The 26,327-nt window shown below is 44.2% G+C and overlaps 1 pseudogene; it reads right to left on the bottom strand.

Annotated features, from left to right (window-relative positions):
- LOC123057135 (uncharacterized) overlaps positions 1-6,091 on the bottom strand; it is an 81,558-nt pseudogene extending 75,467 nt beyond the window's left edge.
- Between the last annotated feature and the right edge of the window lie 20,236 nt (positions 6,092-26,327).

The raw sequence follows: 26,327 nt of genomic DNA, 5'->3' as shown, positions 1-26,327 counted from the left end.
AAAACCCAGCTACGTTTACCCTTAAACAAGGATTCTGCTACATAACACAACATGGGGGTATACATGGGGAGTATACTACAGGTCACCAGCACAACCTGGGAACATATGGTACAGCACTAGACAAACCGTACCACCCAACTAACTCCAGGTTGAAACAAGTGAAAGAAGGAAAAACAGTTAAGCGGGAGCACAGAACAAGCGCATGTGGCATCATCAGACTACTTGAAGAAGTTCCTTTGGAGTTGAGCCTGGATCCAATTCATAGCATCCCTTGGGGGAATTGTGAGCTTCTTCACCAGTAAGGATATGAAACGGCACCTGGTGCGAAAACCGCGTCATTTCCTCCTCTGGAATCCTCCTGCTCTTTGCTGGGTCAGAAAGTGGCTTGAACACAGACACAAAGCCAGGGACTTTCTCAATGGGCATGACAGAAAGGCCTTCACTTGGGCTGTAGCTGTCAAGAACCTGCACCAAGTCATACTTGTACATTGTCTCATCAGGTACAAGTTCATCCCAGTCGGCAGACCAGTTCTGGTACAGGGCCCAGATATCACCTTTCCGTGGAAGAATTCTGATGATTCTTCTACCTGGACCTTTCTGACATGCGACAAGATGAGAGAATTTATTCAGCTCGTCAGCATCTTCGGATGCACCAGGCTTGAAATCGCCACAGGTCTTGGAGAATCCACATGAGAGCCAGTCTGAAGCCCCAAACTCGTCGGGATTATCCGCCTTGAGGAATGCAAATGTAACCTTAAAAGGGCGTCTGGAGTGCACTGTCTGGATCAAAGCATAGTAGCGAGGCATGCCATCTTCTTCATCATATGTGGCCCACACTTGATCCTTCTGGAAAGAGTTCCCAGAATGATCACCAAAGGCATAGAAATCTGCATCAGGGACAAGCATTTCATCGGGAGATGGCTCTTGTTCCCTGCGGCTTCTCCTGGTGTAAAAAATCCGTATTTCAGGTTTCTTCCACTCCCATGACCCCATTTCTTCTGAACCGGCATGCTTCCTCTTCTCTGCCCTCTTTCTTTCACTGTTCAGTTTCTTCCCATTATCTTCTTCTGGATGAACAGAACTACTTCGTTGTGTCCTCTTCATTTTCTTGGCATCAACTGATGTGCTGCATGTGGCCGCTTTGTTTGTTCTCTGACTAGTCTGCATCTTTCGTCCATTCTCCATATCAGCCTTCTTCCTGTTGAACTCCTCTAATTTGTCCCGAAGTTGGAGTTTCATCTTGTTAATTAGTAAGCTTCGCATATCCAACTTCTCCATCTCCTTGATGAAGCTGCTCCCTGCAGATACAGGACAATTAGAAGTTTCCTTGCGCCTCTTCGCTCCCGATGCCCGGTCAGTGGAGCGAGCCTTCCTTTTGGCTTTGTTCTGTGAACTTGAGTCACCATCAAGGCCAGAGCTTGTTGACTGCGGCGCCACTTTCTTGTATCGCTTCTTTGCGGCTTCCTTTTCCTTCGTTGCTGCAGCTTTTCTAGGGATTGATGATCCGGAAGAGCCTGAAACAGTACCATGTGTCTGTTGCACTGAATGTGAAAAAGTGTGTGCACCACCTGCAGATCCCTGAAAAGAGCACCGCTGCTGCATAGGATTATGATGATTCCGGCTACCACTAGCCACTCCTGTTCCTGCCATTCCCTCACCAGGACATGCTGTGCGACCCCTACTAGTATTAGTATCCATTGACTTTGGTTGGTAGGTGTGACTTGAAGTAGGCGGAGGAGGAACTTCTTCAGCCTTAAAAGGTTTATGGCACTCTGGGCATATCATATATTGGTTCACGTATTGCCTTGGGTACTCAAAGTTCATGCGACAAGAAATGCAGACTGTCCAAAATGTGCTTAGCTTTGGGATATTTGGAGGAGGCACATTGGGAGGTGAGGCTGGACCAGTATTTTGCCTGCAGAAGCCATTCATACTTGGCATGGATGAACTGGAAGTGTTATCAACACTTACTTGGGAGTTATTCTGAAGGACTCGTAAAGAGCTCATATGCCTCCTCTGATCATGAAGTATTCTCTTGTTTTTGTCAGACAATACATTCCAAGCATCTGAGATGAGATTGAAAGCACTATCAGCACCAACGAAACTGTTCTTGTCTGGATGAGTTTGTAAGGCCAGCTTCTTGTACTGCTTCCTGATAGTCTCCTCATCAGCCCAGGTTGATACTTCTAGGATGCCATACCAGTCATTCTCCCCTTCAAACTTTTTCAGTGACCTTAGGTGGACATCCAAGGCTACAATCATCTGATCGATGCCCTCAAGATCGAAAAGACCCTTTGCTTTCAAGGCAAACTTCCTTGCGCCCGCAAAATCGTTCACCTTGTACTTCCTTTCAGCCATCTCCTTTGATCTGATCGCTTCATCTTTGTTGCACTCCATATCTGTAGAAAATACTGTGTCAGCCTTGTTTCATAAATCAATCATAACGTTCAAATAAGTATTGTGATAAGCTACCATCGTATCAAATTTTAAAATACTTCATTGAGGGAGTGCACAAAATGTGGAGTACACTGCCTGTGCACTCGTCTCTATGGTGTCAAATCCATATCCATATAACACATTTTATTGAAACAAAAGCAAAGAGAGATAACACATGATTGGGTACAGCAGCATTCAAACAGAAGAAAACAAGGGCACTACTATAACACATCAAAATCCATGCATGAAGTGCTATGTTTAGTTTACAACCACGTCCTAATCAAAAGAATTGGACATGCTACTAGAAAACTGGATGCGGTTACTACATTCCAAGTAGTAAGGTCATTGACGAATATGCGCTTCCACAATTCCACCATGTGCAATTGAATAAAAATAAACAATCAATCTGAAAGAAGCCGCATTTCGGACCATGGAGTGAGTTTATGGTTGACTGCTTACTATTTCAAGGGTTCATACTTGATCTGTACCTTTAAGTCCCTAGTCCAAATTAACTAGTTTCAACCATTACAGAAATCTAGACAGTAATCAATACGAAAGCCATGCTAAACAATAAAGAGCAGCATACTCTCCAATCAGCCTAGAGAGATTTTAGCTAGATACAAAAACTACAATAGCGAGGCAAAGTTGATCAAAATGTCTCCAGCAACTCACAGCATGCAAAAGGATTAGTGTTTGGCGTACACGCTGTTGGGCGAGTTAATATCTGACTGCTGTTTCCCCAAAGTTGATACTTAATCTAGACCCTAGCAGCCCTAGTAGTCCAGTACTGCCAAATTATGAACTAAAGCTAAAAAATAAATAATCTTTCCCAAGCAATGCTAAACAGTAGATGAGCAGAACACTTTCCAATCATGGCAGAGAGATCCCACCCCAAAACAGCAAACTGTAGACCTAGACAAACTTGATCAAGCAAAGCATCCCCCCCACCCACCCCACCCCCCAAAAAAACAAAACCAAAAGGAGTGGCGTTTCACTTTCGCGCCATCCAGCGAGTTAATTGCCGCTTGCTGTTCCCAAAGCTGATGCTTAATCGATCATAAAACTGAAGATAAACAGCAATCATGTCGAACCAATGCTAAACAATATTGAGAAGAACACTCTCCAATCATCACAGGGAGATTCTACTTAAACCTACATAGTAGCAAGACAAACCTGATCAAGCGTTTCCCACAATAACAACTCACGGCACCGAAACACGAGTGTGGCAATGTGCAGCTGCTGCTTCTAATCACGGGGAGGAAACGAACCTGTAGAATATTTTGTCAGCCTTGTTTCATAAATCAATCATAACATTCAAGTAAGTATTGTGATAAGGTACCATAGTATCAAATAATACTTCATTGAGGGAGTGCACAAAATGTTGGGTACACTGCCTGTGCACTCGACTCAATGGCGCCAAATCCATATTCATATAGTAAACATTTAACTGGAACAAAATCGAAGAGAGATGACGCATGATTGCAAACAAAAGCATTCCACAAGAAGAAGAAAAAGGGGGACGACTAACACGTCAAAAGCCAACCACATCCTAATTAAAAGAATTAAACATGCTACTAGAAAACTAGACTTGGTTACTATGTTCCCAAACAGTAAGGTCTTTAACGAGTATTAATTCGGTATACTGCATGATTTAAGGGAAAATATTACCATCCTTGCACGCATTCCAAAAGAAGCAAATTAGACTACAACTAGTACAAGAAACTCTGCAGCATTAGCATTTATGTTTAGGTTTCACAGTAATTATTATCTTTAACAGCTATGATGTCCCAGTAGTTGAATTCATCATCAGCTACTATGTTTTCTCAAGACTATGACCATTGATTAAACTGCCTGAAATGTTTAATAACCCTGCACGTGCAGTTATCTCGATCCTGCCAAATCCAGTATTCACACAAAACTACGCATTTCATGGGACACTACCAGGTCCCAACACTTGCACCTTTGTGTTACTGAATAAAATTAATCAAACAAATCAAAAGAAGCCACATTTTGCACCATCTAGTGAGTCAATAGTTGATTGCTTACTATCCCAGTAGTTCATACTTGATCTGTACCCTTAAACCCCTAGTCCAATTTAACTAGTTTCAATCATTACGGAAATCTAGACAGTAATCGTATCAAAGCCATGCTAAACAATAAAGAGAGCACACTCTCCAATCATCCTAGAGGGATTCTAGTACGAAAACTACGCACAAGGCAATTTGTCGTTTAAAATGTCCTGAACAACTCACAGCATGCAGAAGCATCAGCGCTTCGGTGTACGCCATTGGGTTAGTTAATATCGGTTTGTTGTTCCAAGGTTGATACTTAATCTGAACCTTGCAGTCTAGCACTCTCAATTATAAACTATAAGCTAAACAGTAATCATGCCCAAGCAATTGTAACAGTAATGGGCAGAACACTCTCCAATCATGTCAGAAAGATCCCACCCAAATACAGCGAACTACAGACCAAGCCAAACTTGATCAAGCAAAGCATATCTCAAGAAAAAAAAGGAGCAGCGCTCCGCTCTCACGCCATCCTGCGAGTTAATCGCCGTTAAACGTTTATAAAGCTGATGCTTAATCAGTCATAAAACTGAAGATGAACAGTAATCATGTCAAACCAATGCTAAACACTAATGGGAAGAACACTCTCCAATCATCACAGGGAGATTCTACTTAAACCTACATACCACCAAGAAAAAAAAATCGATCAAGCGTTTACCCCCAAGAACAAGTCAGGAACACGAACGTGGCAATGTGCGGCGCCGCTTCCAATCACGGGGAGGAAACGGAGGTTCCAACCCGCGTATGTGTAGAGCGCACAGGAAACGACGATTCCAACCCGTGTATGTATGTGTAGAGCGCGCACACGAAACAAATCGGAGTCCAACCTGGGAACGGCAACCAACCAACCAACCCACGGAGAAGCGCACCCAAACCCCAGGCTTGAACCAATGCACCCACCCAAAGCGGCGCCGCCGGGCGTGGCGGCGGAGCCTACGCGATCGCCATCGGTCCACGAACCGGATAGGAGAGCCCCGGAACCCCCGCGCCCGCCGCCGATTCGCGCCGGTGCTCGAAGACGCCGGCCGGTATCTCTGTCTTCCCCTGTATGTAGAAAAAGAGGCCTTTCGTCCCGAAGCAAGTGTCCCGAACCAAACCCAACCCAACCCACCGGAAGTTGCGGGAATCCCACTTCCGCGGCGACGGCGGCCGGCGGCGGCGAGCGAACCAGGCGAGAATCGCGCGGGCGGTTTTGAACGCGTCGCCCAATTTTTGCGCGCAAGTAGAGAGGGAGAGCGAGCAGCGGGCGGAGAGGGGGAGGGAGGGGGGTGGCGCTCACCTCGTTTTCGTCGAGAGGCAGGGACGGGACGGGGGACCCGGCGGGCAGAGAGGGGGCCGGCTCCTCCTCCTCGCTCGGTTCGGTGGATTTGGTTTCTGATTTCTGATGATGGGAAAAATTCTTTGTTTGCGAACAAGATTAAAAATGTATGTTTGGCTGTGGTGTGGGTGAGAAAGGTGACGGCGCAGAAGCCGGAGTAGGAAATCGAATCGGGAGGGGAGTCCGGTTTAAATACGAGACCGGGGGGAGTTTGGAAACGAAACCCTAAGCGAGCGAGAGAGAGAGCAACGGCGAATTGCGAATTTTGGAGACCAAATCGCGGGCGGCGCGTTCGGGAGTTTCGTACCAGCTTTGTTTGTGGTGGCACGGTGAGCGGCGCGTTCCTTCGCTCGGTTTCGGCACGTCACGGCCTCTTGCGTCACACTTGTGGAGCGGTGGGCGGACCCGGCCGGAACAAATATTCGGTGGGTGCACCGAGTTTGACTTTTTTTTCCTAAACACAGTACAGACACAGACATTCGTATATACATTCATCCCTATAAACCCACGCACACACGCATGAACACACACTTTATCCCTATGAGCATCTTCGAGAGTCTGAGCTGGCATAACATTTTGAGATTGACGAAGCTATCAACACACATCTTATCCCAGGGCGTACCCACGTTGGGCCAGGGGGTGTCACAGGACACCGGGTAGAAAAATGTTTTACCTATACATGTATAGCCCATATACGGCTGGGACACCCCGTAATTTCATTACCTGGACACTGGTACAACAAGCCGGCCCAATCAACAACTACCTACGGCGCGATGCAGCTAGCCAGTACGAATACCACTCAAAAAAAAAAAAGCAAGCCAGGGCGAATCCCTCAAATACAAATCGAACCAGCGCGAGGCCCAATCTTAGCAGCGAGAGCGAGACAGCCAGGGCGGCAGCTAAATCGATCGACCACCCCTAAAAAAAAGCTAAATCGATCGACCCTCATGGCCACATCTAATTATTTCTACCCCCTAAAAAATCTAATTATTTCTAAAAAAATCACTCATCTAATTCTAGAAAAAAGGCTCTCATCTGCAACAAACAATTTCTCAAAAAAAAATCTAAAACAAACAAAAAATTTCATATGCCTCTCCGTGTCGCTCGTAATAAAATCAATCCATCGCTTGGCTCGGCACTCAGGTCACCATACTCACTTTGACATCGCTGTCCCCAGATCTTGTCGAGTGGCCGAAGTAGAGGAGGAAATGTAAGATAAATCATAAGAAGTACGGACCCCAATGTGACGTGTTTGTTCTAGATTGTAATTCTTGTTCCTCAAACCCTTGAGGATTAGGGAGGCCTCTTAATTGTGTTGAATCATTGAAATATTTATAAAAACAATTGCATGAAATATTCAAAATTTATTCACAAAGTGGAGGTCAGATCACAATCCTTGAAGGTGATCAACATCTGTGCTGGATGATTCTCGGAAGACTAGACGCACCAAAGTAAGCTTACTTTTACAACCGTGCAATTCAAGTATTAACCCGTGAAAAAAAACCAAGTATTAGATACATATTCTTTCATGGTTTAATCTTCTCTGCCCAAATATAAATTATCGAGCGCAAATATCAAATAATAACTATCGAGTTACACCCAAATATAAATTATTGAGCGCAAATATCAAATAATAACTATCGAATTACATGTCGTAGAAGGAAGCATTTCTAAAAAAGCAAGAGCGATCAATACATGATTAAAATGTTGATCTGTTTTAAATATAATGTTGTAGAAATGCATTAATATATAATTTTATTTAATATGGTATGCCTGTTCTATTGTGCATGGGACACCGGGTAAGTTTTGTCCTGGGTCCGCCCCTGTCTTATCCCTATGAGCATCTTCGAGAGCCTGAGCCGGCATAACATTTTGAGATTGACGAAGCTATCAACACAGACCTTATCCCTATGAGCATCTTCGAGAGCCTGAGCCGGCATAACATTTTGAGATTGACGAAGCTATCAACACAGACCTTATCCCTATGAGCATCTTCGAGAGCCTGAGTCGGCATAACATTTTGAGATTGACGAAGCTATCAACACACATCTTATCCCTATGAGCATCTTCGAGAGCCTGAGCCGGCATAACATTTTGAGATTGACGAAGCTATCAACACAGATCTTATCCCTATGAGCATCTTCAAGAGCCTGAGCCGGCATAACAATTTCAGATTGACGAAGCTATCACACATCTTATCCCTATGAACATCTTCGAGAGGCTGAGCCGGCATAACATTTTGAGATTGACGAAGCTATCAACACACATCTTATCCCTATGAGCATCTTCAAGAGCCTGAGCTGGCATAACAATTTGAAATTGACGAAGGTACCGCGGGTGCCTCTGGTTACTCTATGAGAAAACATCTCCTCCGAAAAAACAGTTATGCGTGACCATCCTCCTCTCGTTGCTCTTCTCGCCTGCACCGTTGTCTGCTGCCTCCCCTCACTACTTGTAGCACCGCCTTTTACCGCTTTTTGGCCGTCTCCACTCCCTCCGACAACAGCGTGGACAACGCCTTTTGACCTCCGCATATGATTTCATCAGTTTTGAGTAGGATCCGACGACTTCAACAGTTGTTACGCCTCCGACAATCAGCCGCCACCGCCTTGGTCAGCACCTCGTCCACCATATCAGAGAAGAGCCTGACGCGGAGGTGGAAAAGCCTATGTCTTCGCATGCAGGCGGCGGCCTCCCCCATCAAGACCACAACAATCCACACCGACAGGGCCAAAGAAGAAGACAGGGAAAGGCCACACCTTTGCCCCTCCTCGCTTCGTCCCAGCGACAGGTGGAACTGGGGAGCCTTCCCTATCCTAGACTGGACCATAAATGGCGATGAGGTAAAAGAAATTCATCATTTGCCTTGTGTTCATTTTTTTTCTTTGATTGAATGCAGGTTGACCGTGGGAAATTGGTGGACAATATGCAATGTTTGTAATTTAGCGATGATTTTGTCAGAGGGGTCGACCCTCAACAATGAATTGTTTCTTGATAGTATGATGAGTGATTCCGGAACAAATGATGTCGATGTCAAGGGCGCATCGTTGTCTCTTTTTTATCATACATCCGACCAAGATACGAATTTTGACCAATTCAAATCCTCCCCCTATGAATGCACACACACACTATCCCTGTGAGTATCTCCGAGAGACTGAGCCAACACAACATCTTGAGATTGACAAAGTCATCACACGTGCCTTCATAGTCTAAGGAAATGTCTTCTAAAAACAGTTTGACGTGCTCCTCTCGCAGCTCTTCTTGCCTACACCGTCACCTCCCCTTACTCGTCATAGCCCCGCCTTTGACTGCTTCTGATCGTCCCCAGGCCCCACCGGCAACGACATGGACGACACCTTTGACCTCCATCTCTGATTCCATCAGTTGGAGCCGGATTAGACGACTTCAACAATTGTTGTGCCTCCGACATTCGGCCACCACCACCTTGGTCAACACCTCGTCCATCCTGCCAGCGAAGAGTCTGACGCAGAGGTGGCAAATTGTATGTCACCGCATGTAGGCGGCGCCCTCCCCCGTTGGGACGCCAACAATCCACATCGGAGGGGCCAAAGAAGAAGACATGTAAAGGCTGCGTCGTTATCCCTTGTCACTTCATCCCAACGGGGCAAACTGGTGAGCCTACCCTATCCTGCACTGGATCAGAGATAGCGATGAGGAAAAGAAATGCATTATTTGCTTTGTATTCGGTTTTTGTTCAGTTGAATGCGAGGTGGGTGTGGAAAATTGTTGTCGGTCGGTCGACCCTCGACGATGAATTATTTCTCAATAGTATGATGGGTGATTCCAGGACAAAATGATGTTGATCTCAAGGGCGCATCATTGTCTCGCTTTATCACGAATCTGACCAAGATATGAAATTTGATCAATTCAAACCCTTTGGCTCGTCGAGGAAGGTCAAAATTCGGGGAGCTAACTTCAAGCCTGATGAGGATGTCGCGCTTTTCATGGCATGGGAAGATATCTGTTGGGGAACGTAGTAATTTCAAAAATATTCATATGCACACGCAAGATCATGGTGATGCATAGCAACGTGAGGGGAGAGTGTTGTCCACGTACCCTCGTAGACCGAAAGCGGAAGTGTTAGCACAACGCGGTTGATGTAGTCGTACGTCTTCACAATCCAACCGATCAAGTACCAAACGCACGGCACCTCCGAGTTCTGCACACGTTCAACTCGATGACGTCCCTCGAACTCCGATCCAGCCGGGTGTTGAGGGAGAGTTTCGTCAGCACGACGGCGTGGTGACGATGATGATGTTCTACCGACGCAGGGCTTCGCCTAAGCACCGCTACGATATGATCGAGCTGGATTATGGTGGAGGGGGGCACCGCACATGGCTAAGAGATCAAGAGATCAACTTGTATGTCTAGAGGTGTCCCCCTGCCCATGTATATAAAGGAGCAAGGGGGGAGGCCGGCCGGCCCTCTATGGGCGCGCCAGGAGGAGGAGTCCTCCTCCTAGTAGGAGTAGGACTCACCTTTCCTACTCCTACTAGGAGGAGGAAAGGAAGGAGGAGAAGGAGAAGGAAGGAGAAGGAGGAAAAGGAGGAAAGGGGGGCCGGTCCCCTAGTACAATTCGGTTTGGGCTAGGGGGGCGCGCGCCTTGCCTCCTCTCTTCCACCACTTGGCCCATGAGGCCCATTACTTCTTCCTCGTATTCCCGTAACTCCCTGGTACCCCCGAAAATACCTGAATCACTCGAAACCTTTCCGATGTCCGAATATAGTAGTCCAATATATCGATCTTTATGTCTCGACCATTTTGAGACTCCTCGTCATGTCCCCCGATCTCATCCGGGACTCCGAACTACCTTCGATACATCAAATCACATAAACTCATAATACAATCGTCACCGAAACTTTAAGCGTGCGGATCCTACGGGTTCGAGAACTATGTAGACATGACTGAGACATGTCTTCGGTCAATAACCAATAGCGAAACCTGGATGCTCATATTGGCTCCCACATATTCTATGAAGATCTTTATCGGTCAGACCGCATAACAACATACATTGTGACGGAAATATGCCCTAGAGGCAATAATAAAGTTATTATTTATTTCCTTATATCATGATAAATGTTTATTACTCATGCTAGAATTGTATTATCCGGAAACATAATACTTGTGTGAATACATAGACAAACTAAACGTCACTAGTGTGCCTCTACTTGACTAGCTCGTTAATCAAAGATGGTTATGTTTCCTAACCATGGACATGTGTTGTCATTTGTTTAACGGGATCACATCATTAGGAGAATGATGTGATTGACATGACCCATTCCATTAGCTTAGCACCCGATCGTTTAGTATGTTGCTATTGCTTTCTTCATGACTTATACATGTTCCTATGACTATGAGATTATGCAACTCCCGTTTGCCGGAGGAACACTTTGTGTGCTACCAAACGTCACAACGTAACTGGGTGATTATAAAGGAGCTCTACAGGTGTCTCCAAAGGTACATGTTGGGTTGGCGTATTTCGAGATTAGGATTTGTCACTCCGATTGTCGGAGAGGTATCTCTGGGCCCTCTCGGTAATGCACATCACATAAGCCTTGCAAGCATTGCAACTAATGAGTTAGTTGCGAGATGATGTATTACGAAACGAGTAAAGAGACTTGCCGGTAACGAGATTGAACTAGGTATTGAGATACCGACGATCGAATCTCGGGCAAGTAACATACCGATGACAAAGGGAACAACGTATGTTGTTATGCGGTCTGACCGATAAAGATCTTCGTAGAATATGTAGGAGCCAATATGAGCATCCAGGTTTCGCTATTGGTTATTGACCGGAGACATGTATCGGTCATGTCTACATTGTTCTCGAACCCGTAGGTTCCGCACGCTTAACGTTACGATGACAGTTTCATTATGAGTTTATATATTTTGATGTACCGAAGTTTGTTCGGAGTTCCGGATGTGATCACAGACATGACGAGGAGTCTCGAAATGGTCGAGACATAAAGATTGATATATTGGAAGCCTATGTTTGGACATCGGAAGTGTTCCGGGTGAAATCGGCATTTTACCGGAGTACCGGGAGGTTACCGGAACCCCCTAGTAACCTAATGGGCCTTAATGGGCCTAGTAGAGGAAGAGGAGAGGAGGCCTAGGGGCTGCCGCGCGCCCCTCCCCCCCCCCAAGTCCGAATTGGACAAGGAGGGGGGCGCCCCCCCCCTTTCCTTTCTTCCCTCTCCTCCTTCCCCCCAAGTCCTAATCCAACTAGGGAAAGGGGGGAGTCCTACTCCTGGTAGGAGTAGGACTCCTCCTGCGCGCCTCCTCCTAGGGTCGGCCGCACCCCCCCCCCTTGCTCCTTTATATACGGGGGCAGGGGGCACCTCTAGGCACAAGTTGATCTTCAAGATCGTTCTCTTAGTCGTGTGCGGTGCCCCCCTCCACCATAGTCCTCGATAATATTGTAGTGGTGCTTAGGCGAAGCCCTGCGACACTAGAACATCAAGATCGTCACCACGCCGTCGTGCTGACGGAACTCTTCCCCGACACTTTGCTGGATCGGAGTCCGGGGATCGTCATCGAGCTGAACGTGTGTTAGAACTCGGAGGTGCCGTAGTTTCGGTGCTTGATCGGTCGGGCCGTGAAGACGTACGACTACATCAACCACATTGTCATAACGCTTCCGCTGTCGGTCTATGAGGGTACGTAGACAACACTCTCCCCTCTCGTTGTTATACATCACCATGATCTTGCGTGTGCGTAGGAATTTTTTTTGAAATTACTACGTTCCCCAACAGTGGCATCCGAGCCTAGGTTTTATATGTTGATGTTATATGCACGAGTAGAACACAAGTGAGTTGTGGGCGATATAAGTCATACTGCTTACCAGCATGTCATACTTTGGTTCGGCGGTATTGTTGGATGAAGCGGCCCGGGCCGACATTACGCGTACGCTTACACGAGACTGGTTCTACCGACGTGCTTTGCACACAGGTGGCTGGCGGGTGTCAGTTTCTCCAACTTTAGTTGAACCAAGTGTGGCTACGCCTGGTCCTTGTGAAGGTTAAACCATCACCAACTTGACAAACTATCGTTGTGGTTTTTGATGCGTAGGTAAGATTGGTTCTTTCTTAAGCCCGTAGCAGCCACGTAAAACTTGCAACAACAAAGTAGAGGACGTCTAACTTGTTTTTGCAGGGCATGTTGTGATGTGATATGGTCAAGACATGATGCTAAATTTTATTGTATGAGATGATCATGTTTTGTAACTGAGTTATCGGCAACTGGCAGGAGCCATATGGTTGTCGCTTTATTGTATGCAATGCAATTGCGCTGTAATGCTTTACTTTATCAGTAAGCGGTAGCGATAGTCATGGAAGCATAAGATTGGCGAGACGACAACGATGCTACGATGGTGATCAAGGTGTCGCGCCAGTGACGATGGTGATCATGACGGTGCTTCGAAGATGGAGATCACAAGCACAAGATGATGATGGTCATATCATATCACTTATATTGATTGCATGTGATGTTTATCTTTTATGCATCTTATCTTGCTTTGATTGACGGTAGCATTTTAAGATGATCTCTCACTAATTATCAAGAAGTGTTCTCCCTGAGTATGCACCGTTGCGAAAGTTCTTCGTGCTGAGACACCACGTGATGATCGGGTGTGATAGGCTCTACGTTCAAATACAACGGGTACAAAACAGTTGCACACGCGGAATACTCAGGTTATACTTGACGAGCCAAGCATATACAGATATGGCCTCGGAACACAGAGACCGAAAGGTCGAGCATGAATCATATAGTAGATATGATCAACATAGTGATGTTCACCAATGAAACTACTCCATCTCATGTGATGATCGGACATGGTTTAGTTGATTTGGATCACGTGATCACTTAGAGGATTAGAGGGATGTCTATCTAAGTGGGAGTTCTTTAGTAATATGATTAATTGAACTTAAATTTATCATGAACTTAGTACCTGATAGTATCTTGCTTGTTTATGTTTGATTGTAGATAGATGGCCCGTGTTGTTGTTCCATTGAATTTTAATGCGTTCCTTGAGAAAGCAAAGTTGAAAGATGATGGTAGCAATTACACGGACTGGGTCCGTAACTTGAGGATTATCCTCATTGCTGTATAGAAGAATTACGTCCTGGAAGCACCGCTGGGTGCCAGGCCTGCTGCTGGAGCAACACCAGATGTTATGAACGTCTGGCAGAGCAAAGTTGATGACTACTCGATAGTTCAGTGTGCCATGCTTTACGGCTTAGAATCGGGACTTCAACGACATTTTGAACGTCATGGAGCATATGAGATGTTCCAGGAGTTGAAGTTAAAATTTCAAGCAAATGCCTGGATTGAGAGATATGAAGTCTCCAATAAGTTCTATAGCTGCAAGATGGAGGAGAACAGTTCTGTCAGTGAGCATATACTCAAAATGTCTGGGTATAATAATCACTTGATTCAATTGGGAGTTAATCTTCTAGATGATTGTGTTATTGATAGAATTCTCCAATCACTTCCACCTAGCTACAAGAGCTTTGTGATGAACTATAATATGCAAGGGATGAATAAGACAATTCCCGAGCTCTTCGCAATGCTGAAAGCTGCGGAGGTAGAAATCAAAAAGGAGCATCAAGTGTTGATGGTCAACAAGACCACTAGTTTCAAGAAAAAGGGCAAAGGGAAGAAGAAGGGGAACTTCAAAAAGAACATCAAGCAAGTTGCTGCTCAGGAGAAGAAACCCAAACCTGGACCTAAGCCTGAAACTGAGTGCTTCTACTGCAAGCAGACTGGTCACTGGAAGCGGAACTGCCCCAAGTATTTGGCGGATAAGAAGGATGGCAAGGTGAACAAAGGTATATGTGATATACATGTTATTGATGTGTACCTTACTAATGCTCGCAGTAGCACCTGGGTATTTGATACTGGTTCTGTTGCTAATATTTGCAACTCGAAACAGGAACTACGGATTAAGCGAAGATTGGCTAAGGACGAGGTGACGATGCGCGTGGGAAATGGTTCCAAAGTCGATGTGATCGCGGTCGGCACGCTACCTCTACATCTACCTTCAGGATTAGTATTAGACCTAAGTAATTGTTATTTGGTGCCAGCGTTAAGCATGAACATTATATCTGGATCTTGTTTGATGCGAGACGGTTATTCATTTAAATCAGAGAATAATGGTTGTTCTATTTATATGAGTAATATCTTTTATGGTCATGCACCCTTGAAGAGTGGTCTATTCTTATTAAATCTCGATAGTAGTGACACACATATTCATAATGTTGAAGCCAAAAGATGCAGAGTTGATAATGATAGTGCAACTTATTTGTGGCACTGCCGTTTAGGTCATATCGGTGTAAAGCGCATGAAGAAACTCCACACTGATGGACTTTTGGAACCACTTGATTATGAATCACTTGGTACTTGTGAACCGTGCCTTATGGGCAAGATGACCAAAACACCGTTCTCCGGTACTATGGAGAGAGCAACAGATTTGTTGGAAATCATACATACAGCTGTATGTGGCCCGATGAATGTTGAGGCTCGTGGCGGATATCGTTATTTTCTCACCTTCACAGATGACTTAAGCAGATATGGGTATATCTACTTAATGAAACATAAATCTGAAACATTTGAAAAGTTCAAAGAATTTCAGAGTGAAGTTGAAAATCATCGTAACAAGAAAATAAAATTCCTACGATCTGATCGTGGAGGAGAATATTTGAGTTACGAGTTTGGTGTACATTTGAAACAATGCGGAATAATTTTGCAACTCATGCCACCCGGAACACCACAGCATAATGGTGTGTCCGAACGTCGTAATTGTACTTTACTAGATATGGTGCGATCTATGATGTCTCTTACTGATTTACCGCTATCGTTTTGGGGTTATGCTTTAGAGATGGCCGCATTCACGTTAAATAGGGCACCATCAAAATCCATTGAGACGACGCCTTATGAACTGTGGTTTGGCAAGAAACCAAAGTTGTCATTTCTGAAAGTTTGGGGCTGCGATGCTTATGTGAAAAAGCTTCAACCTGATAAGCTCGAACCCAAATCGGAGAAATGTGTCTTCATAGGATATCCAAAGGAAACTATTGGATACACCTTCTATCACAGATCCGAAGGCAAGACTTTTGTTGCTAAATTCAGAAACTTTCTAGAGAAGGAGTTTCTCTCGAAAGAAGTGAGTGGGAGGAAAGTAGAACTTGATGAGGTAACTGTACCTGCTCCCTTATTGGAAAGTAGTACATCACAGAAACCAGTTTCTGTGACACCTACACCAATTAGTGAGGAAGCTAATGATGATGATCATGAAACTTCAGAACAAGATACTACTGAACCTCGTAGATCAACCAGAGTAAGATCCGCACCAGAGTGGTACGGTAATCCTGTTCTAGAAGTCATGCTACTAGATCATGATGAACCTACGAACTATGGAGAAGCAATGGTGAGCCCAGATTCCGCAAAATGGCTTGAAGCCATGAAATCTGAGATGGGATCCATGTATGAGAACAAAGTGTGGACTTTGGTTGACTTGCCCAATGATCGGCAAGCAATTGAGAATAAATGGATCTTCAAGAAGAAGACTGACACTGACGGTAATGTTACTGTATACAAAGCTCGACTTGTCGCAAAAGGTTTTCGACAAGTTCAAGGGATTGACTACGATGAGACCTTCTCACCCGTAGCGATGCTTAAGTCTGTCTGAATCATGTTAGCAATTGCCACATTTTATGATTATGAAATTTGGCAGATGGATGTCAAAAATGCATTCCTGAATGGATTTCTGGAAGAAGAGTTGTATATGATGCAACCAGAAGGTTTTGTCGATCCAAAGGGAGCTAACAAAGTGTGCAAGCTCCAGCGATCCATTTATGGACTGGTGCAAGCCTCTCGGAGTTGGAATAAACGCTTTGATAATGTGATCAAAGCATTTGGTTTTGTACAGACTTTTGGAGAAGCCTGTATTTACAAGAAAGTGAGTGGGAGCTCTGTAGCATTTCTGATATTATATGTAGATGACATATTACTAATCAGAAATGATATAGAATTTCTGGATAGCATAAAAGGATACTTGAATAAGAGTTTTTCAATGAAAGACCTCGGTGAAGCTGCTTACATATTGGGCATTAAGATCTATAGAGATAGATCAAGACGCTTAATTGGACTTTCACAAAGCACATACCTTGACAAAGTTTTGAACAAGTTCAAAATGGATCAAGCAAAGAAAGGATTCTTGCCTATGTTACAAGGTGTGAAATTGAGTAAGACTCAATGCCCGACCACTACAGAAGATAGAGAGAAAATGAAAGATGTTCCCTATGCTTCAGCCATATGCTCTATCATGTATGCAACGCTGTGTACCAGACCTGATGTATGTCTTGCTATAAGTCTAGCAGGGAGGTAACAAAGTAATCCAGGAGTGGATCACTGGACAGCGGTCAAGAACATCCTGAAATACCTAAAAAGGACTAAGGATATGTTTCTCGTATATGGAGGTGACAAAGAGCTCATCGTAAATGGTTACATTGATGCAAGCTTTGACACTGATCCGGACGATTCTAAATCGCAAACCGGATACGTGTTTACATTAAACGGTGGAGCTGTCAGTTGGTGCAGTTCTAAACAAAGCGTTGTGGCAGGATCTACATGTGAAGCAGAGTACATAGCTGCTTCAGAAGCAGCAAACAAAGGAGTCTGGATGAAGGAGTTCATATCCGATCTAGGTGTCATACCTAGTGCATCGGGTCCAATGAAAATCTTTTGTGACAATACTGGTGCAATTGCCTTGGCAAAGGAATCCAGATTTCATAAGAGAACCAAGCACATCAAGAAACGCTTCAATTCCATCCGGGATCTAGTCCAGGTGGGAGACATAGAGATTTGCAAGATATATACGGATCTGAATGTAGCAGACCCGTTGACTAAGCCTCTTCCACGAGCAAAACATGATCAGCACCAAAGCTCCATGGGTGTTAGAATCATTACTGTGTAATCTAGATTATTGACTCTAGTGCAAGTGGGAGACTGAAGGAAATATGCCCTAGAGGCAATAATAAAGTTATTATTTATTTCCTTATATCATGATAAATGTTTATTACTCATGCTAGAATTGTATTATCCGGAAACATAATACTTGTGTGAATACATAGACAAACTAAACGTCACTAGTGTGCCTCTACTTGACTAGCTCGTTAATCAAAGATGGTTATGTTTCCTAACCATAGACATGTGTTGTCATTTGATTAACGGGATCACATCATTAGGAGAATGATGTGATTAACATGACCCATTCCATTAGCTTAGCACCCGATCGTTTAGTATGTTGCTATTGCTTTCTTCATGACTTATACATGTTCCTATGACTATGAGATTATGCAACTCCCGTTTGCTGGAGGAACACTTTGTGTGCTACCAAACGTCACAACGTAACTGGGTGATTATAAAGGAGCTCTACAGGTGTCTCCAAAGGTACATCTTGGGTTGGCGTATTTTGAGATTAGGATTTGTCACTCCGATTGTCGGAGAGGTATCTCTGGGCCCTCTCGGTAATGCACATCACATAAGCCTTGCAAGCATTGTAACTAATGAGTTAGTTGCGAGATGATGTATTACGAAACGAGTAAATAGACTTGCCGGTAACGAGATTGAACTAGGTATTGAGGTACCGACGATCGAATCTCGGGCAAGTAACATACCGATGACAAAGGGAACAACGTATGTTGTTATGCGGTCTGGCTGATAAAGATCTTCGTAGAATATGTAGGAGCCAATATGAGCATCCAGGTTCCGCTATTGGTTATTGACCGGAGACATGTCTTGGTCATGTCTACATTGTTCTCGAACCCGTAGGGTCCGCACGCTTAATGTTACGATGACAGTTTCATTATGAGTTTATATATTTTGATGTACCAAAGTTTGTTCGGAGTCCCGGATGTGATCACGGACATGACGAGGAGTCTCTAAATGGTCGAGACATAAAGATTGATATATTGGAAGCCTATGTTTGGACATCGGAAGTGTTCCGGGTGAAATCAGCATTTTACCGGAGTATCGGGAGGTTACCGGAACCCCCCGGTAATCTAATGGGCCTTAATGGGCCTAGTAGAGGAAGAGGAGAGGAGGCCTAGGGGCTGCCGCGCGCCCCTTCCCCCCAAGTCCGAATTGGACAAGGAGGGGGGCGGCGCCCCCCCCCTTCCTTTCTTCCCTCTCCTCCTTCCCCCCAAGTCCTAATCCAACTAGGGAAAGGGGGGAGTCCTACTCCCGGTAGGAGTAGGACTCCTCCTGCGCGCCTCCTCCTAGGGCCGGCCGCACCCCCCTCCCTTGCTCCTTTATATACGGGGGCAGGGGGGCACCTCTAGACACAAGTTGATCTTCAAGATCGTTCTCTTAGTCGTGTGTGGTGCCCCCCCTCCACCATAGTCCTCGATAATATTATAGTGGTGCTTAGGCGAAGCCCTATGACAGTAGAACATCAAGATCGTCACCACGCCGTCGTGCTGACGGAACTCTTCCCCGACACTTTGCTGGATCGGAGTCCGGGGATCGTCATCGAGCTGAACGTGTGCTAGAACTCGGAGGTGCCGTAGTTTCGGTGCTTGATCGGTCGGGCCGTGAAGACATACGACTACATCAACCGCGTTGTCATAACGCTTCCGCTGTCGGTCTACGAGGGTACGTAGACAACACTCTCCCCTCTCGTTGCTATACATCACCATGATCTTGCGTGTGCGTAGGAATTTTTTTTGAAATTACTATGTTCCCCAACACGTTGTTCCCTTTGTCATCGGTATGTTACTTGCCCGAGATTCGATCATCGGTATCTTAATACCTAGTTCAATCTCGTTACCGGCAAGTCTCTTTACTCGTTCCGTAATACATCATCCCGCAACTAACTCATTAGTTTCAATGCTTGCAAGGCTTAAGTGATGTGCATTACCGAGAGGGCCCAGAGATACCTCTCCGACAATCGGAGTGACAAATCCTAATCTCAAAATACGCCAACCCAACAAGTACCTTCGGAGACACCTGTAGAGCACCTTTATAATCACCCAGTTACGTTGTGACGTTTGGTAGCACACAAAGTGTTCCTCTGGTAAACGGGAGTTGCATAATCTCATAGTCATAGGAACATGTATAAGTCATGAAGAAAGCAATAGCAACCAACTAAACAATCAAGTGCTATGCTAACGTAATGGGTCAAGTCAATCACATCATTCTCCTAATGATGTGATCCCGTTAATCAAATGACAACTCATGTCTATGGTTAGGAAACATAACCATCTTTGATCAACGAGCTAGTCAAGTCGAGGCATACTAGTGACACTCTGTTTGTCTATGTATTCACACATGTATTATGTTTCCGGTTAATACAATTTTAGCATGAATAATAAACATTTATCATGATATAAGGAAATAAATAATAACTTTATTATTGCCTCTAGGTCATATTTCCTTCAGTCTCCCACTTGCATAGAGTCAATAATCTAGTTCACATCGCCATGTGATTTAATACCAATAGTTCACATCACCATGTGATTAACACCCATAGTTCACATCGACATGTGACCAACACCCAAAGGGTTTACTAGAGTCAATAATCTAGTTCACATCGCTATGTGATTAACACCCAAAGAGTACTGAGGTGTGATCATGTTTTGCTTGTGAGAGAAGTTTAGTCAACGGGTCTGCCACATTCAGATCCGTAAGTATTTTGCAAATTTCTATGTCAACAATGCTCTGCACAGAGCTACTCTAGCTAATTGCTCCCACTTTCAATATGTTTCCAGATTGAGATTTTGAGTCATCTGGATCAGTGTCAAAATTTGCATCGACGTAACCCTTTACGACGAACCTTTTGTCACTTCCACAATCGAGAAACATATCCTTATTCCACTAAGGATAATTTTGACCAATGTCCAGTGATCTACTCCTAGATCACTATTGTACTCCTTTGCCAAACTCAGGGCAGGGTATACAATAGGTCTGGTACACAGCATGGCATACTTTATAGAACCTATGGCTGAGGCATAGGGAATGACTTTCATTCTCTCTCTATCTTCTGCCGTGGTCGGGTTTTGAGTCTTACTCAACTTCACACCTTGTAACACAGGCAAGAACTCCTTTGACTGTTCCATTTTGAACTACTTCAAAATCTTGTCAAGGTATGTACTCATTGAAAAAACTTATCAAGCGTCTTGATCTATCTCTATAGATCTTGATGCTCAATATGTAAGCAGCTTCACCGAGGTCTTTCTTTGAAAAAACTCCTTTCAAACATACCTTTATGCTTTGCAGAATAATTCTACATCATCTCCGATCAACAATATGTCATACATATACTTATCAGAAATGTTGTAGTGCTCCCACTCACTTTCTTGTAAATACAGGCTTCACCACAAGTCTGTATGAAACTATATGCTTTGATCAACTTATCAAAGCGTATATTCCAACTCCGAGATGCTTGCACCAGTCCGTAGATGGATCGCTGTAGCTTGCATATTTTGTTAGCACCTTTAGGATTGACAAAACCTTCTGGTTGCATCATATACAACTCTTCTTTAATAAATCCATTAAGGAATGCAGTTTTGTTTATCCATTTGCCAGATTTCATAAAATGTGGCAATTGCTAACATGATTCAGACAGACTTAAGCATAGATACGAGTGAGAAACTCTCATCATAGTCAACACCTTGAACTTGTCGAAAACCTTTTGTGACAATTCTAGCTTTGTAGATAGTAACACTACTATCAACGTCCGTCTTCCTCTTGAAGATCCATTTAACCTCAATGGCTCGCCGATCTTTGGGCAAGTCAATCAAAGTCCATACTTTGTTCTTATACATGGATCTCATCTCAGATTTTATGGCCTCAAGCCATTTCGTGGAATCTGGGCTCATCATCGCTTCCTCATAGTTCGTAGGCTCGTCATGGTCAAGTAACATGACCTCCAGAACAGGATTACCATACCACTCTGGTGCGGATCTCACTCTGGTTTACCTACAAGGTTCGGTAGCAACTTGATCTGAAGTTACATGATCATTATCATTAGCTTCCTCACTAATTGGTGTAGTAGTCACAGGAACATATTTCTGTGATGAACTACTTTCCAATAAGGGAGTAGGTACAGTTACCTCATCAAGTTCTACTTTCCTCCCACTCACTTCTTTCGAGAGAACCTCCTTCTCTAGAAAGGATCCATTCTCAGCAACGAATATCTTGCCTTCGGATCTGTGATAGAAGGTGTACCCAACATTTTCTTTTGGGTATCCTATGAAGATGCACTTCTCTGATTTGGGTTTGAGCTTATCAGGTTGAAACTTTTTCACATAAGCATTGCAACCTCAAACTTTAAGAAATGACAGCTTAGATTTCTTGCCAAACCATAGTTCATACAGTGTCATCTCAACGGATTTAGATGGTGCCCTATTTAATGTGAATGTAGTTGTCTCTAATGCATAACCCCAAAATGATAGTGGTAAATCGGTAAGAGACATCATAGATCGCACCATATCTAATATAGTACGGTTACGATGTTCGGCACACCATTACACTGTGGTGTTCCAGGTGGCGTGAGTAGTGAAACTATTTCACATTGTTTTAACTGAAGACCAAACTCGTAACTCAAATATTTTACTTCTGCGATCATATCGTAGAAACTTTTATTTTTGGTACGATGATTCTCCACTTCACTCTGAAATTCTTTGAACTTTTCAAATGTTTCAGACTTGTGTTTCATCAAGTAGATATACTCATATCTGCTCAAATCATCTATGACGATCAGAAAATAATGATACCTGCCGCGAGCCTCAATATTCATCGGACCACATACATCAGTATGTATGATCCAACAAATCTGTTGCTCGCTCCATTGTTCCGGAGAACGGAGTCTTAGTCATCTTGCCCATGAGGCATGGTTGGCAAGCATCAACTGATTCATAATCAAGTGATTCCAAAAGCCCATCAGCATGGATTTTCTTCATGTGCTTTACACCAATATGACCTAAACGGCAGTGCCACAAATAAATTGCACTATCATTATTAACTTTGCATCTTTTGGCTTCAATATTATAAAAATGTGTATCACCACGATCGAGATCCAACAAACCATTTTCATTGGGTGTATGACCATAGAAGGTTTTATTCATGTAAACATAACAACAATTATTCTCTAACTTACATGAATAACCGTATTGCAATAAACATGATCCAATCATATTCATGCTCAACGCAAACACTAAATAACATTTATTTTAGGTTTAACACTAATCCCGAAAGTATAGGGAGTGTGCGATGATGATCATATCAATCTTGGAACCATTTCCAATACACATCGTCACTTCACCCTTAACTAGTCTCTGTTCATTCTACAACTCCTGTTTTGAGTTACTATTCTTAGCAACTGAACTAGTATCAAATACCGAGGGGCTGCTACGAACACTAGTAAAATACACATAAATAATCTGTATATCAAATATACCTTTGTTCACTTTGCCATCCTTCTTATCCGCCAAATACTTGGGGCAGTTTCGCTTCCAGTGACCAGTCCCTTTGCAGTAGAAGCACTTAGTCTCAGGCTTAGGGCCAGACTTGGGCTTCTTCACTTGAGCAGCAACTTGCTTGCCGTTCTTCTTGAAGTTTCCTTTCTTTCCCTTTGCCCTTTTTCTTGAAACTAGTGGTTTTATTTACCATCAACAATTGATGCTTTTCTTGATTTCTACCTTCGTTGATTCCAGCATCACGAAGAGCTTGGGAATCCGCTTCCGTTATATATTATAGTTCATCATGAAGTTCTACTAACTTGGTGATGGTGAATAGAGAATTCTGTCAATCACTATTTTATCTGGAAGATTAACTCCCACTTCATTCAAGCGATTGTAGTACCCAGACAATCTGAGCACATGCTCACTGCTTGAGCTATTCTCCTCCATCTTTTAGCTATAGAACTTGTTGGAGACTTCATATCTCTCAACTCGGGTATTTGCTTGAAATATTAACTTCAACTCCTGGAACATCTCATATGGTCCGTCTTTGAAATCCCGATTCTAAGTTGTTAAGCATGGTGCACTAAACTATCAAGTAGCCATCATATTGAGCTAGCCAAACATTCATAACGTCTGCATCTGCTCCTGCAATAGGTCAGTCACCTAGCAGTGCATCAAGGACATAATTCTTCTGTGCAGCAATGAGGATAAACCTCAGATCATGGATCCAATCCGCATCATTGCTACTAACATCTTTCAACTTAGTTTTTCTCTAGGAACATATCAAAATAAACATAGGGAAGCAACAACGCGAGCTATTGATCTACAACATAGATATGCTAATACTACTAGGACTAAGTTCATGATAAATTTAAAGTTCAATTAATCATATTACTTAAGAACTCCCACTTAGATAGACATCCCTCTAATCATCTAAGTGATCGCGTGATCCAAATCAACTAAACCATAACCGATCATTACGTGAAATGGAGTAGTTTTCAATGGTGAACATCACTATGTTGATCATATCTACTATATGATTCACGCTCGACCTTTCAGTCTTAGTGTTCCGAGGCCATATATGCATATGCTAGGCTCGTCAAGTTTAACCTGAGTATTCTGCGTGTGCAAAACTGGCTTGCACCCGTTGTAGATGGACGTAGAGCTTATCACACCCGATCATCACGTGGTGTCTGGGCACGACGAACTTTGGCAACGGTGCATACTCAGGGAGAACACTTTTATCTTGAAATTTAGTGAGAGATCATCTTATAATGCCACCGTCAATCAAAGGAAGATAAGATGCATAAAAGATAAACATCACATGCAATCAATATAAGTGATATGATATGGCCATCATCATCTTGTGCTTGTGATATCCATCTCCGAAGCACCGTCATGATCACCATCATCACCGGCGCGACACCTTGATCACCATCGTAGCATCGTTGTCGTCTTGCCAATCTTATACTTCCACGACTATCGCTACCGCTTAGTGATAAAGTAAAGCATTACAGCGCAATTGCATTGCATACAATAAAGCGACAACCATATGGCTCCTGCCAGTTGCCGATAACTCAGTTACAAAACATATCATCTCATACAATAAAATTTAGCATCATGTCTTGACCATATCACATCACAACATGCCCTGCAAAAACAAGTTAGACGTCCTCTACTTTGTTGTTGCAAGTTTTACGTGGCTGCTATGGGCTTAGCAAGAATCGTTTCTTACCTACGCATCAAAAACCACAACGATAGTTTGTCAAGTTGGTGCTGTTTTAACCTTCGCAAGGACCGGGCGTAGCCACACTCGGTTCAACTAAAGTTGGAGAAACTGACACCCGCCAGCCACCTGTGTGCAAAGCACGTTGGTAGAACCAGTCTCGCGTAAGCGTACGCGTAATGTTGGTCCGGGCCGCTTCATCCAACAATATCATCGAACCAAAATATAACATGCTGGTAAGCAGTATGACTTATATCGCCCACAACTCACTTGTGTTTTACTCGTGCATATAACATCAACGCATAAAACCTGGCTCGGATGCCACTGTTGGGGAACGTAGTAATTTCAAAAATATTCCTATGCACACGCAAGATCATGGTGATGCATAGCAATGAGAGGGGAGAGTGTTGTCCACGTACCCTCGTAGACCGAAAGCGGAAGTGTTAGCACAACGCGGTTGATGTAGTCGTACGTCTTCACGATCCAACCGATCAAGTACCGAACGCACGGCACCTCCGAGTTCTGCACACGTTCAACTCGATGATGTCCCTCGAACTCCGATCCAGCCGAGTGTTGAGGGAGAGTTTCATCAGCACGACGGCGTGGTGACGATGATGATGTTGTACCGACGCAGGGCTTCGCCTAAGCACCGCTACGATATGATCGAGGTGGATTATGGTGGAGGGGGGCACCGCACACGGCTAAGAGATCAAGAGATCAACTTGTGTGTCTAGAGGTGCCCCCTGCCCCTGTATATAAAGGAGCAAGGGGGAGGCCGGCCGGCCCTCTGTGGGCGTGCCAGGAGGAGGAGTCCTCCTCCTAGTAGGAGTAGGACTCCCCTTTCCTACTCCTACTAGGAGGAGGAAAGGAAGGAGGAGAAGGAGAAGGAAGGAGAAGGAGGAAAGGGGGGCCGGTCCCCTAGTCCAATTCGGTTTGGGCTAGGGGGGGCGCGCCCTGCCTCCTCTCTTCCACCACTTGGCCCATGAGGCCCATTACTTCTTCCTCGTATTCCCGTAACTCCCTGGTACCCCCGAAAATACCCGAATCACTCGGAACCTTTCCGATGTTCGAATATAGTCGTCCAACATCTCGACCATTTCGAGACTCCTCGTCATGTCCCCGATATCATCCGGGACTCTGAACTACCTTCGGTACATCAAATCACATTAACTCATAATACAATCGTCACCAAAACTTTAAGCGTGCGGACCCTACGGGTTCGAGAACTATGTAGACATGACCGAGACATGTCTCCAGTCAATAACCAATAGCGGAACCTGGATGCTCATATTGGC

This window comes from Triticum aestivum, chromosome 3A (genome assembly GCF_018294505.1).
Source record: "Triticum aestivum cultivar Chinese Spring chromosome 3A, IWGSC CS RefSeq v2.1, whole genome shotgun sequence".
Lineage (NCBI taxonomy): Eukaryota > Viridiplantae > Streptophyta > Magnoliopsida > Poales > Poaceae > Triticum > Triticum aestivum.
This window is presented reverse-complemented; position numbering and strand designations above follow the sequence as displayed.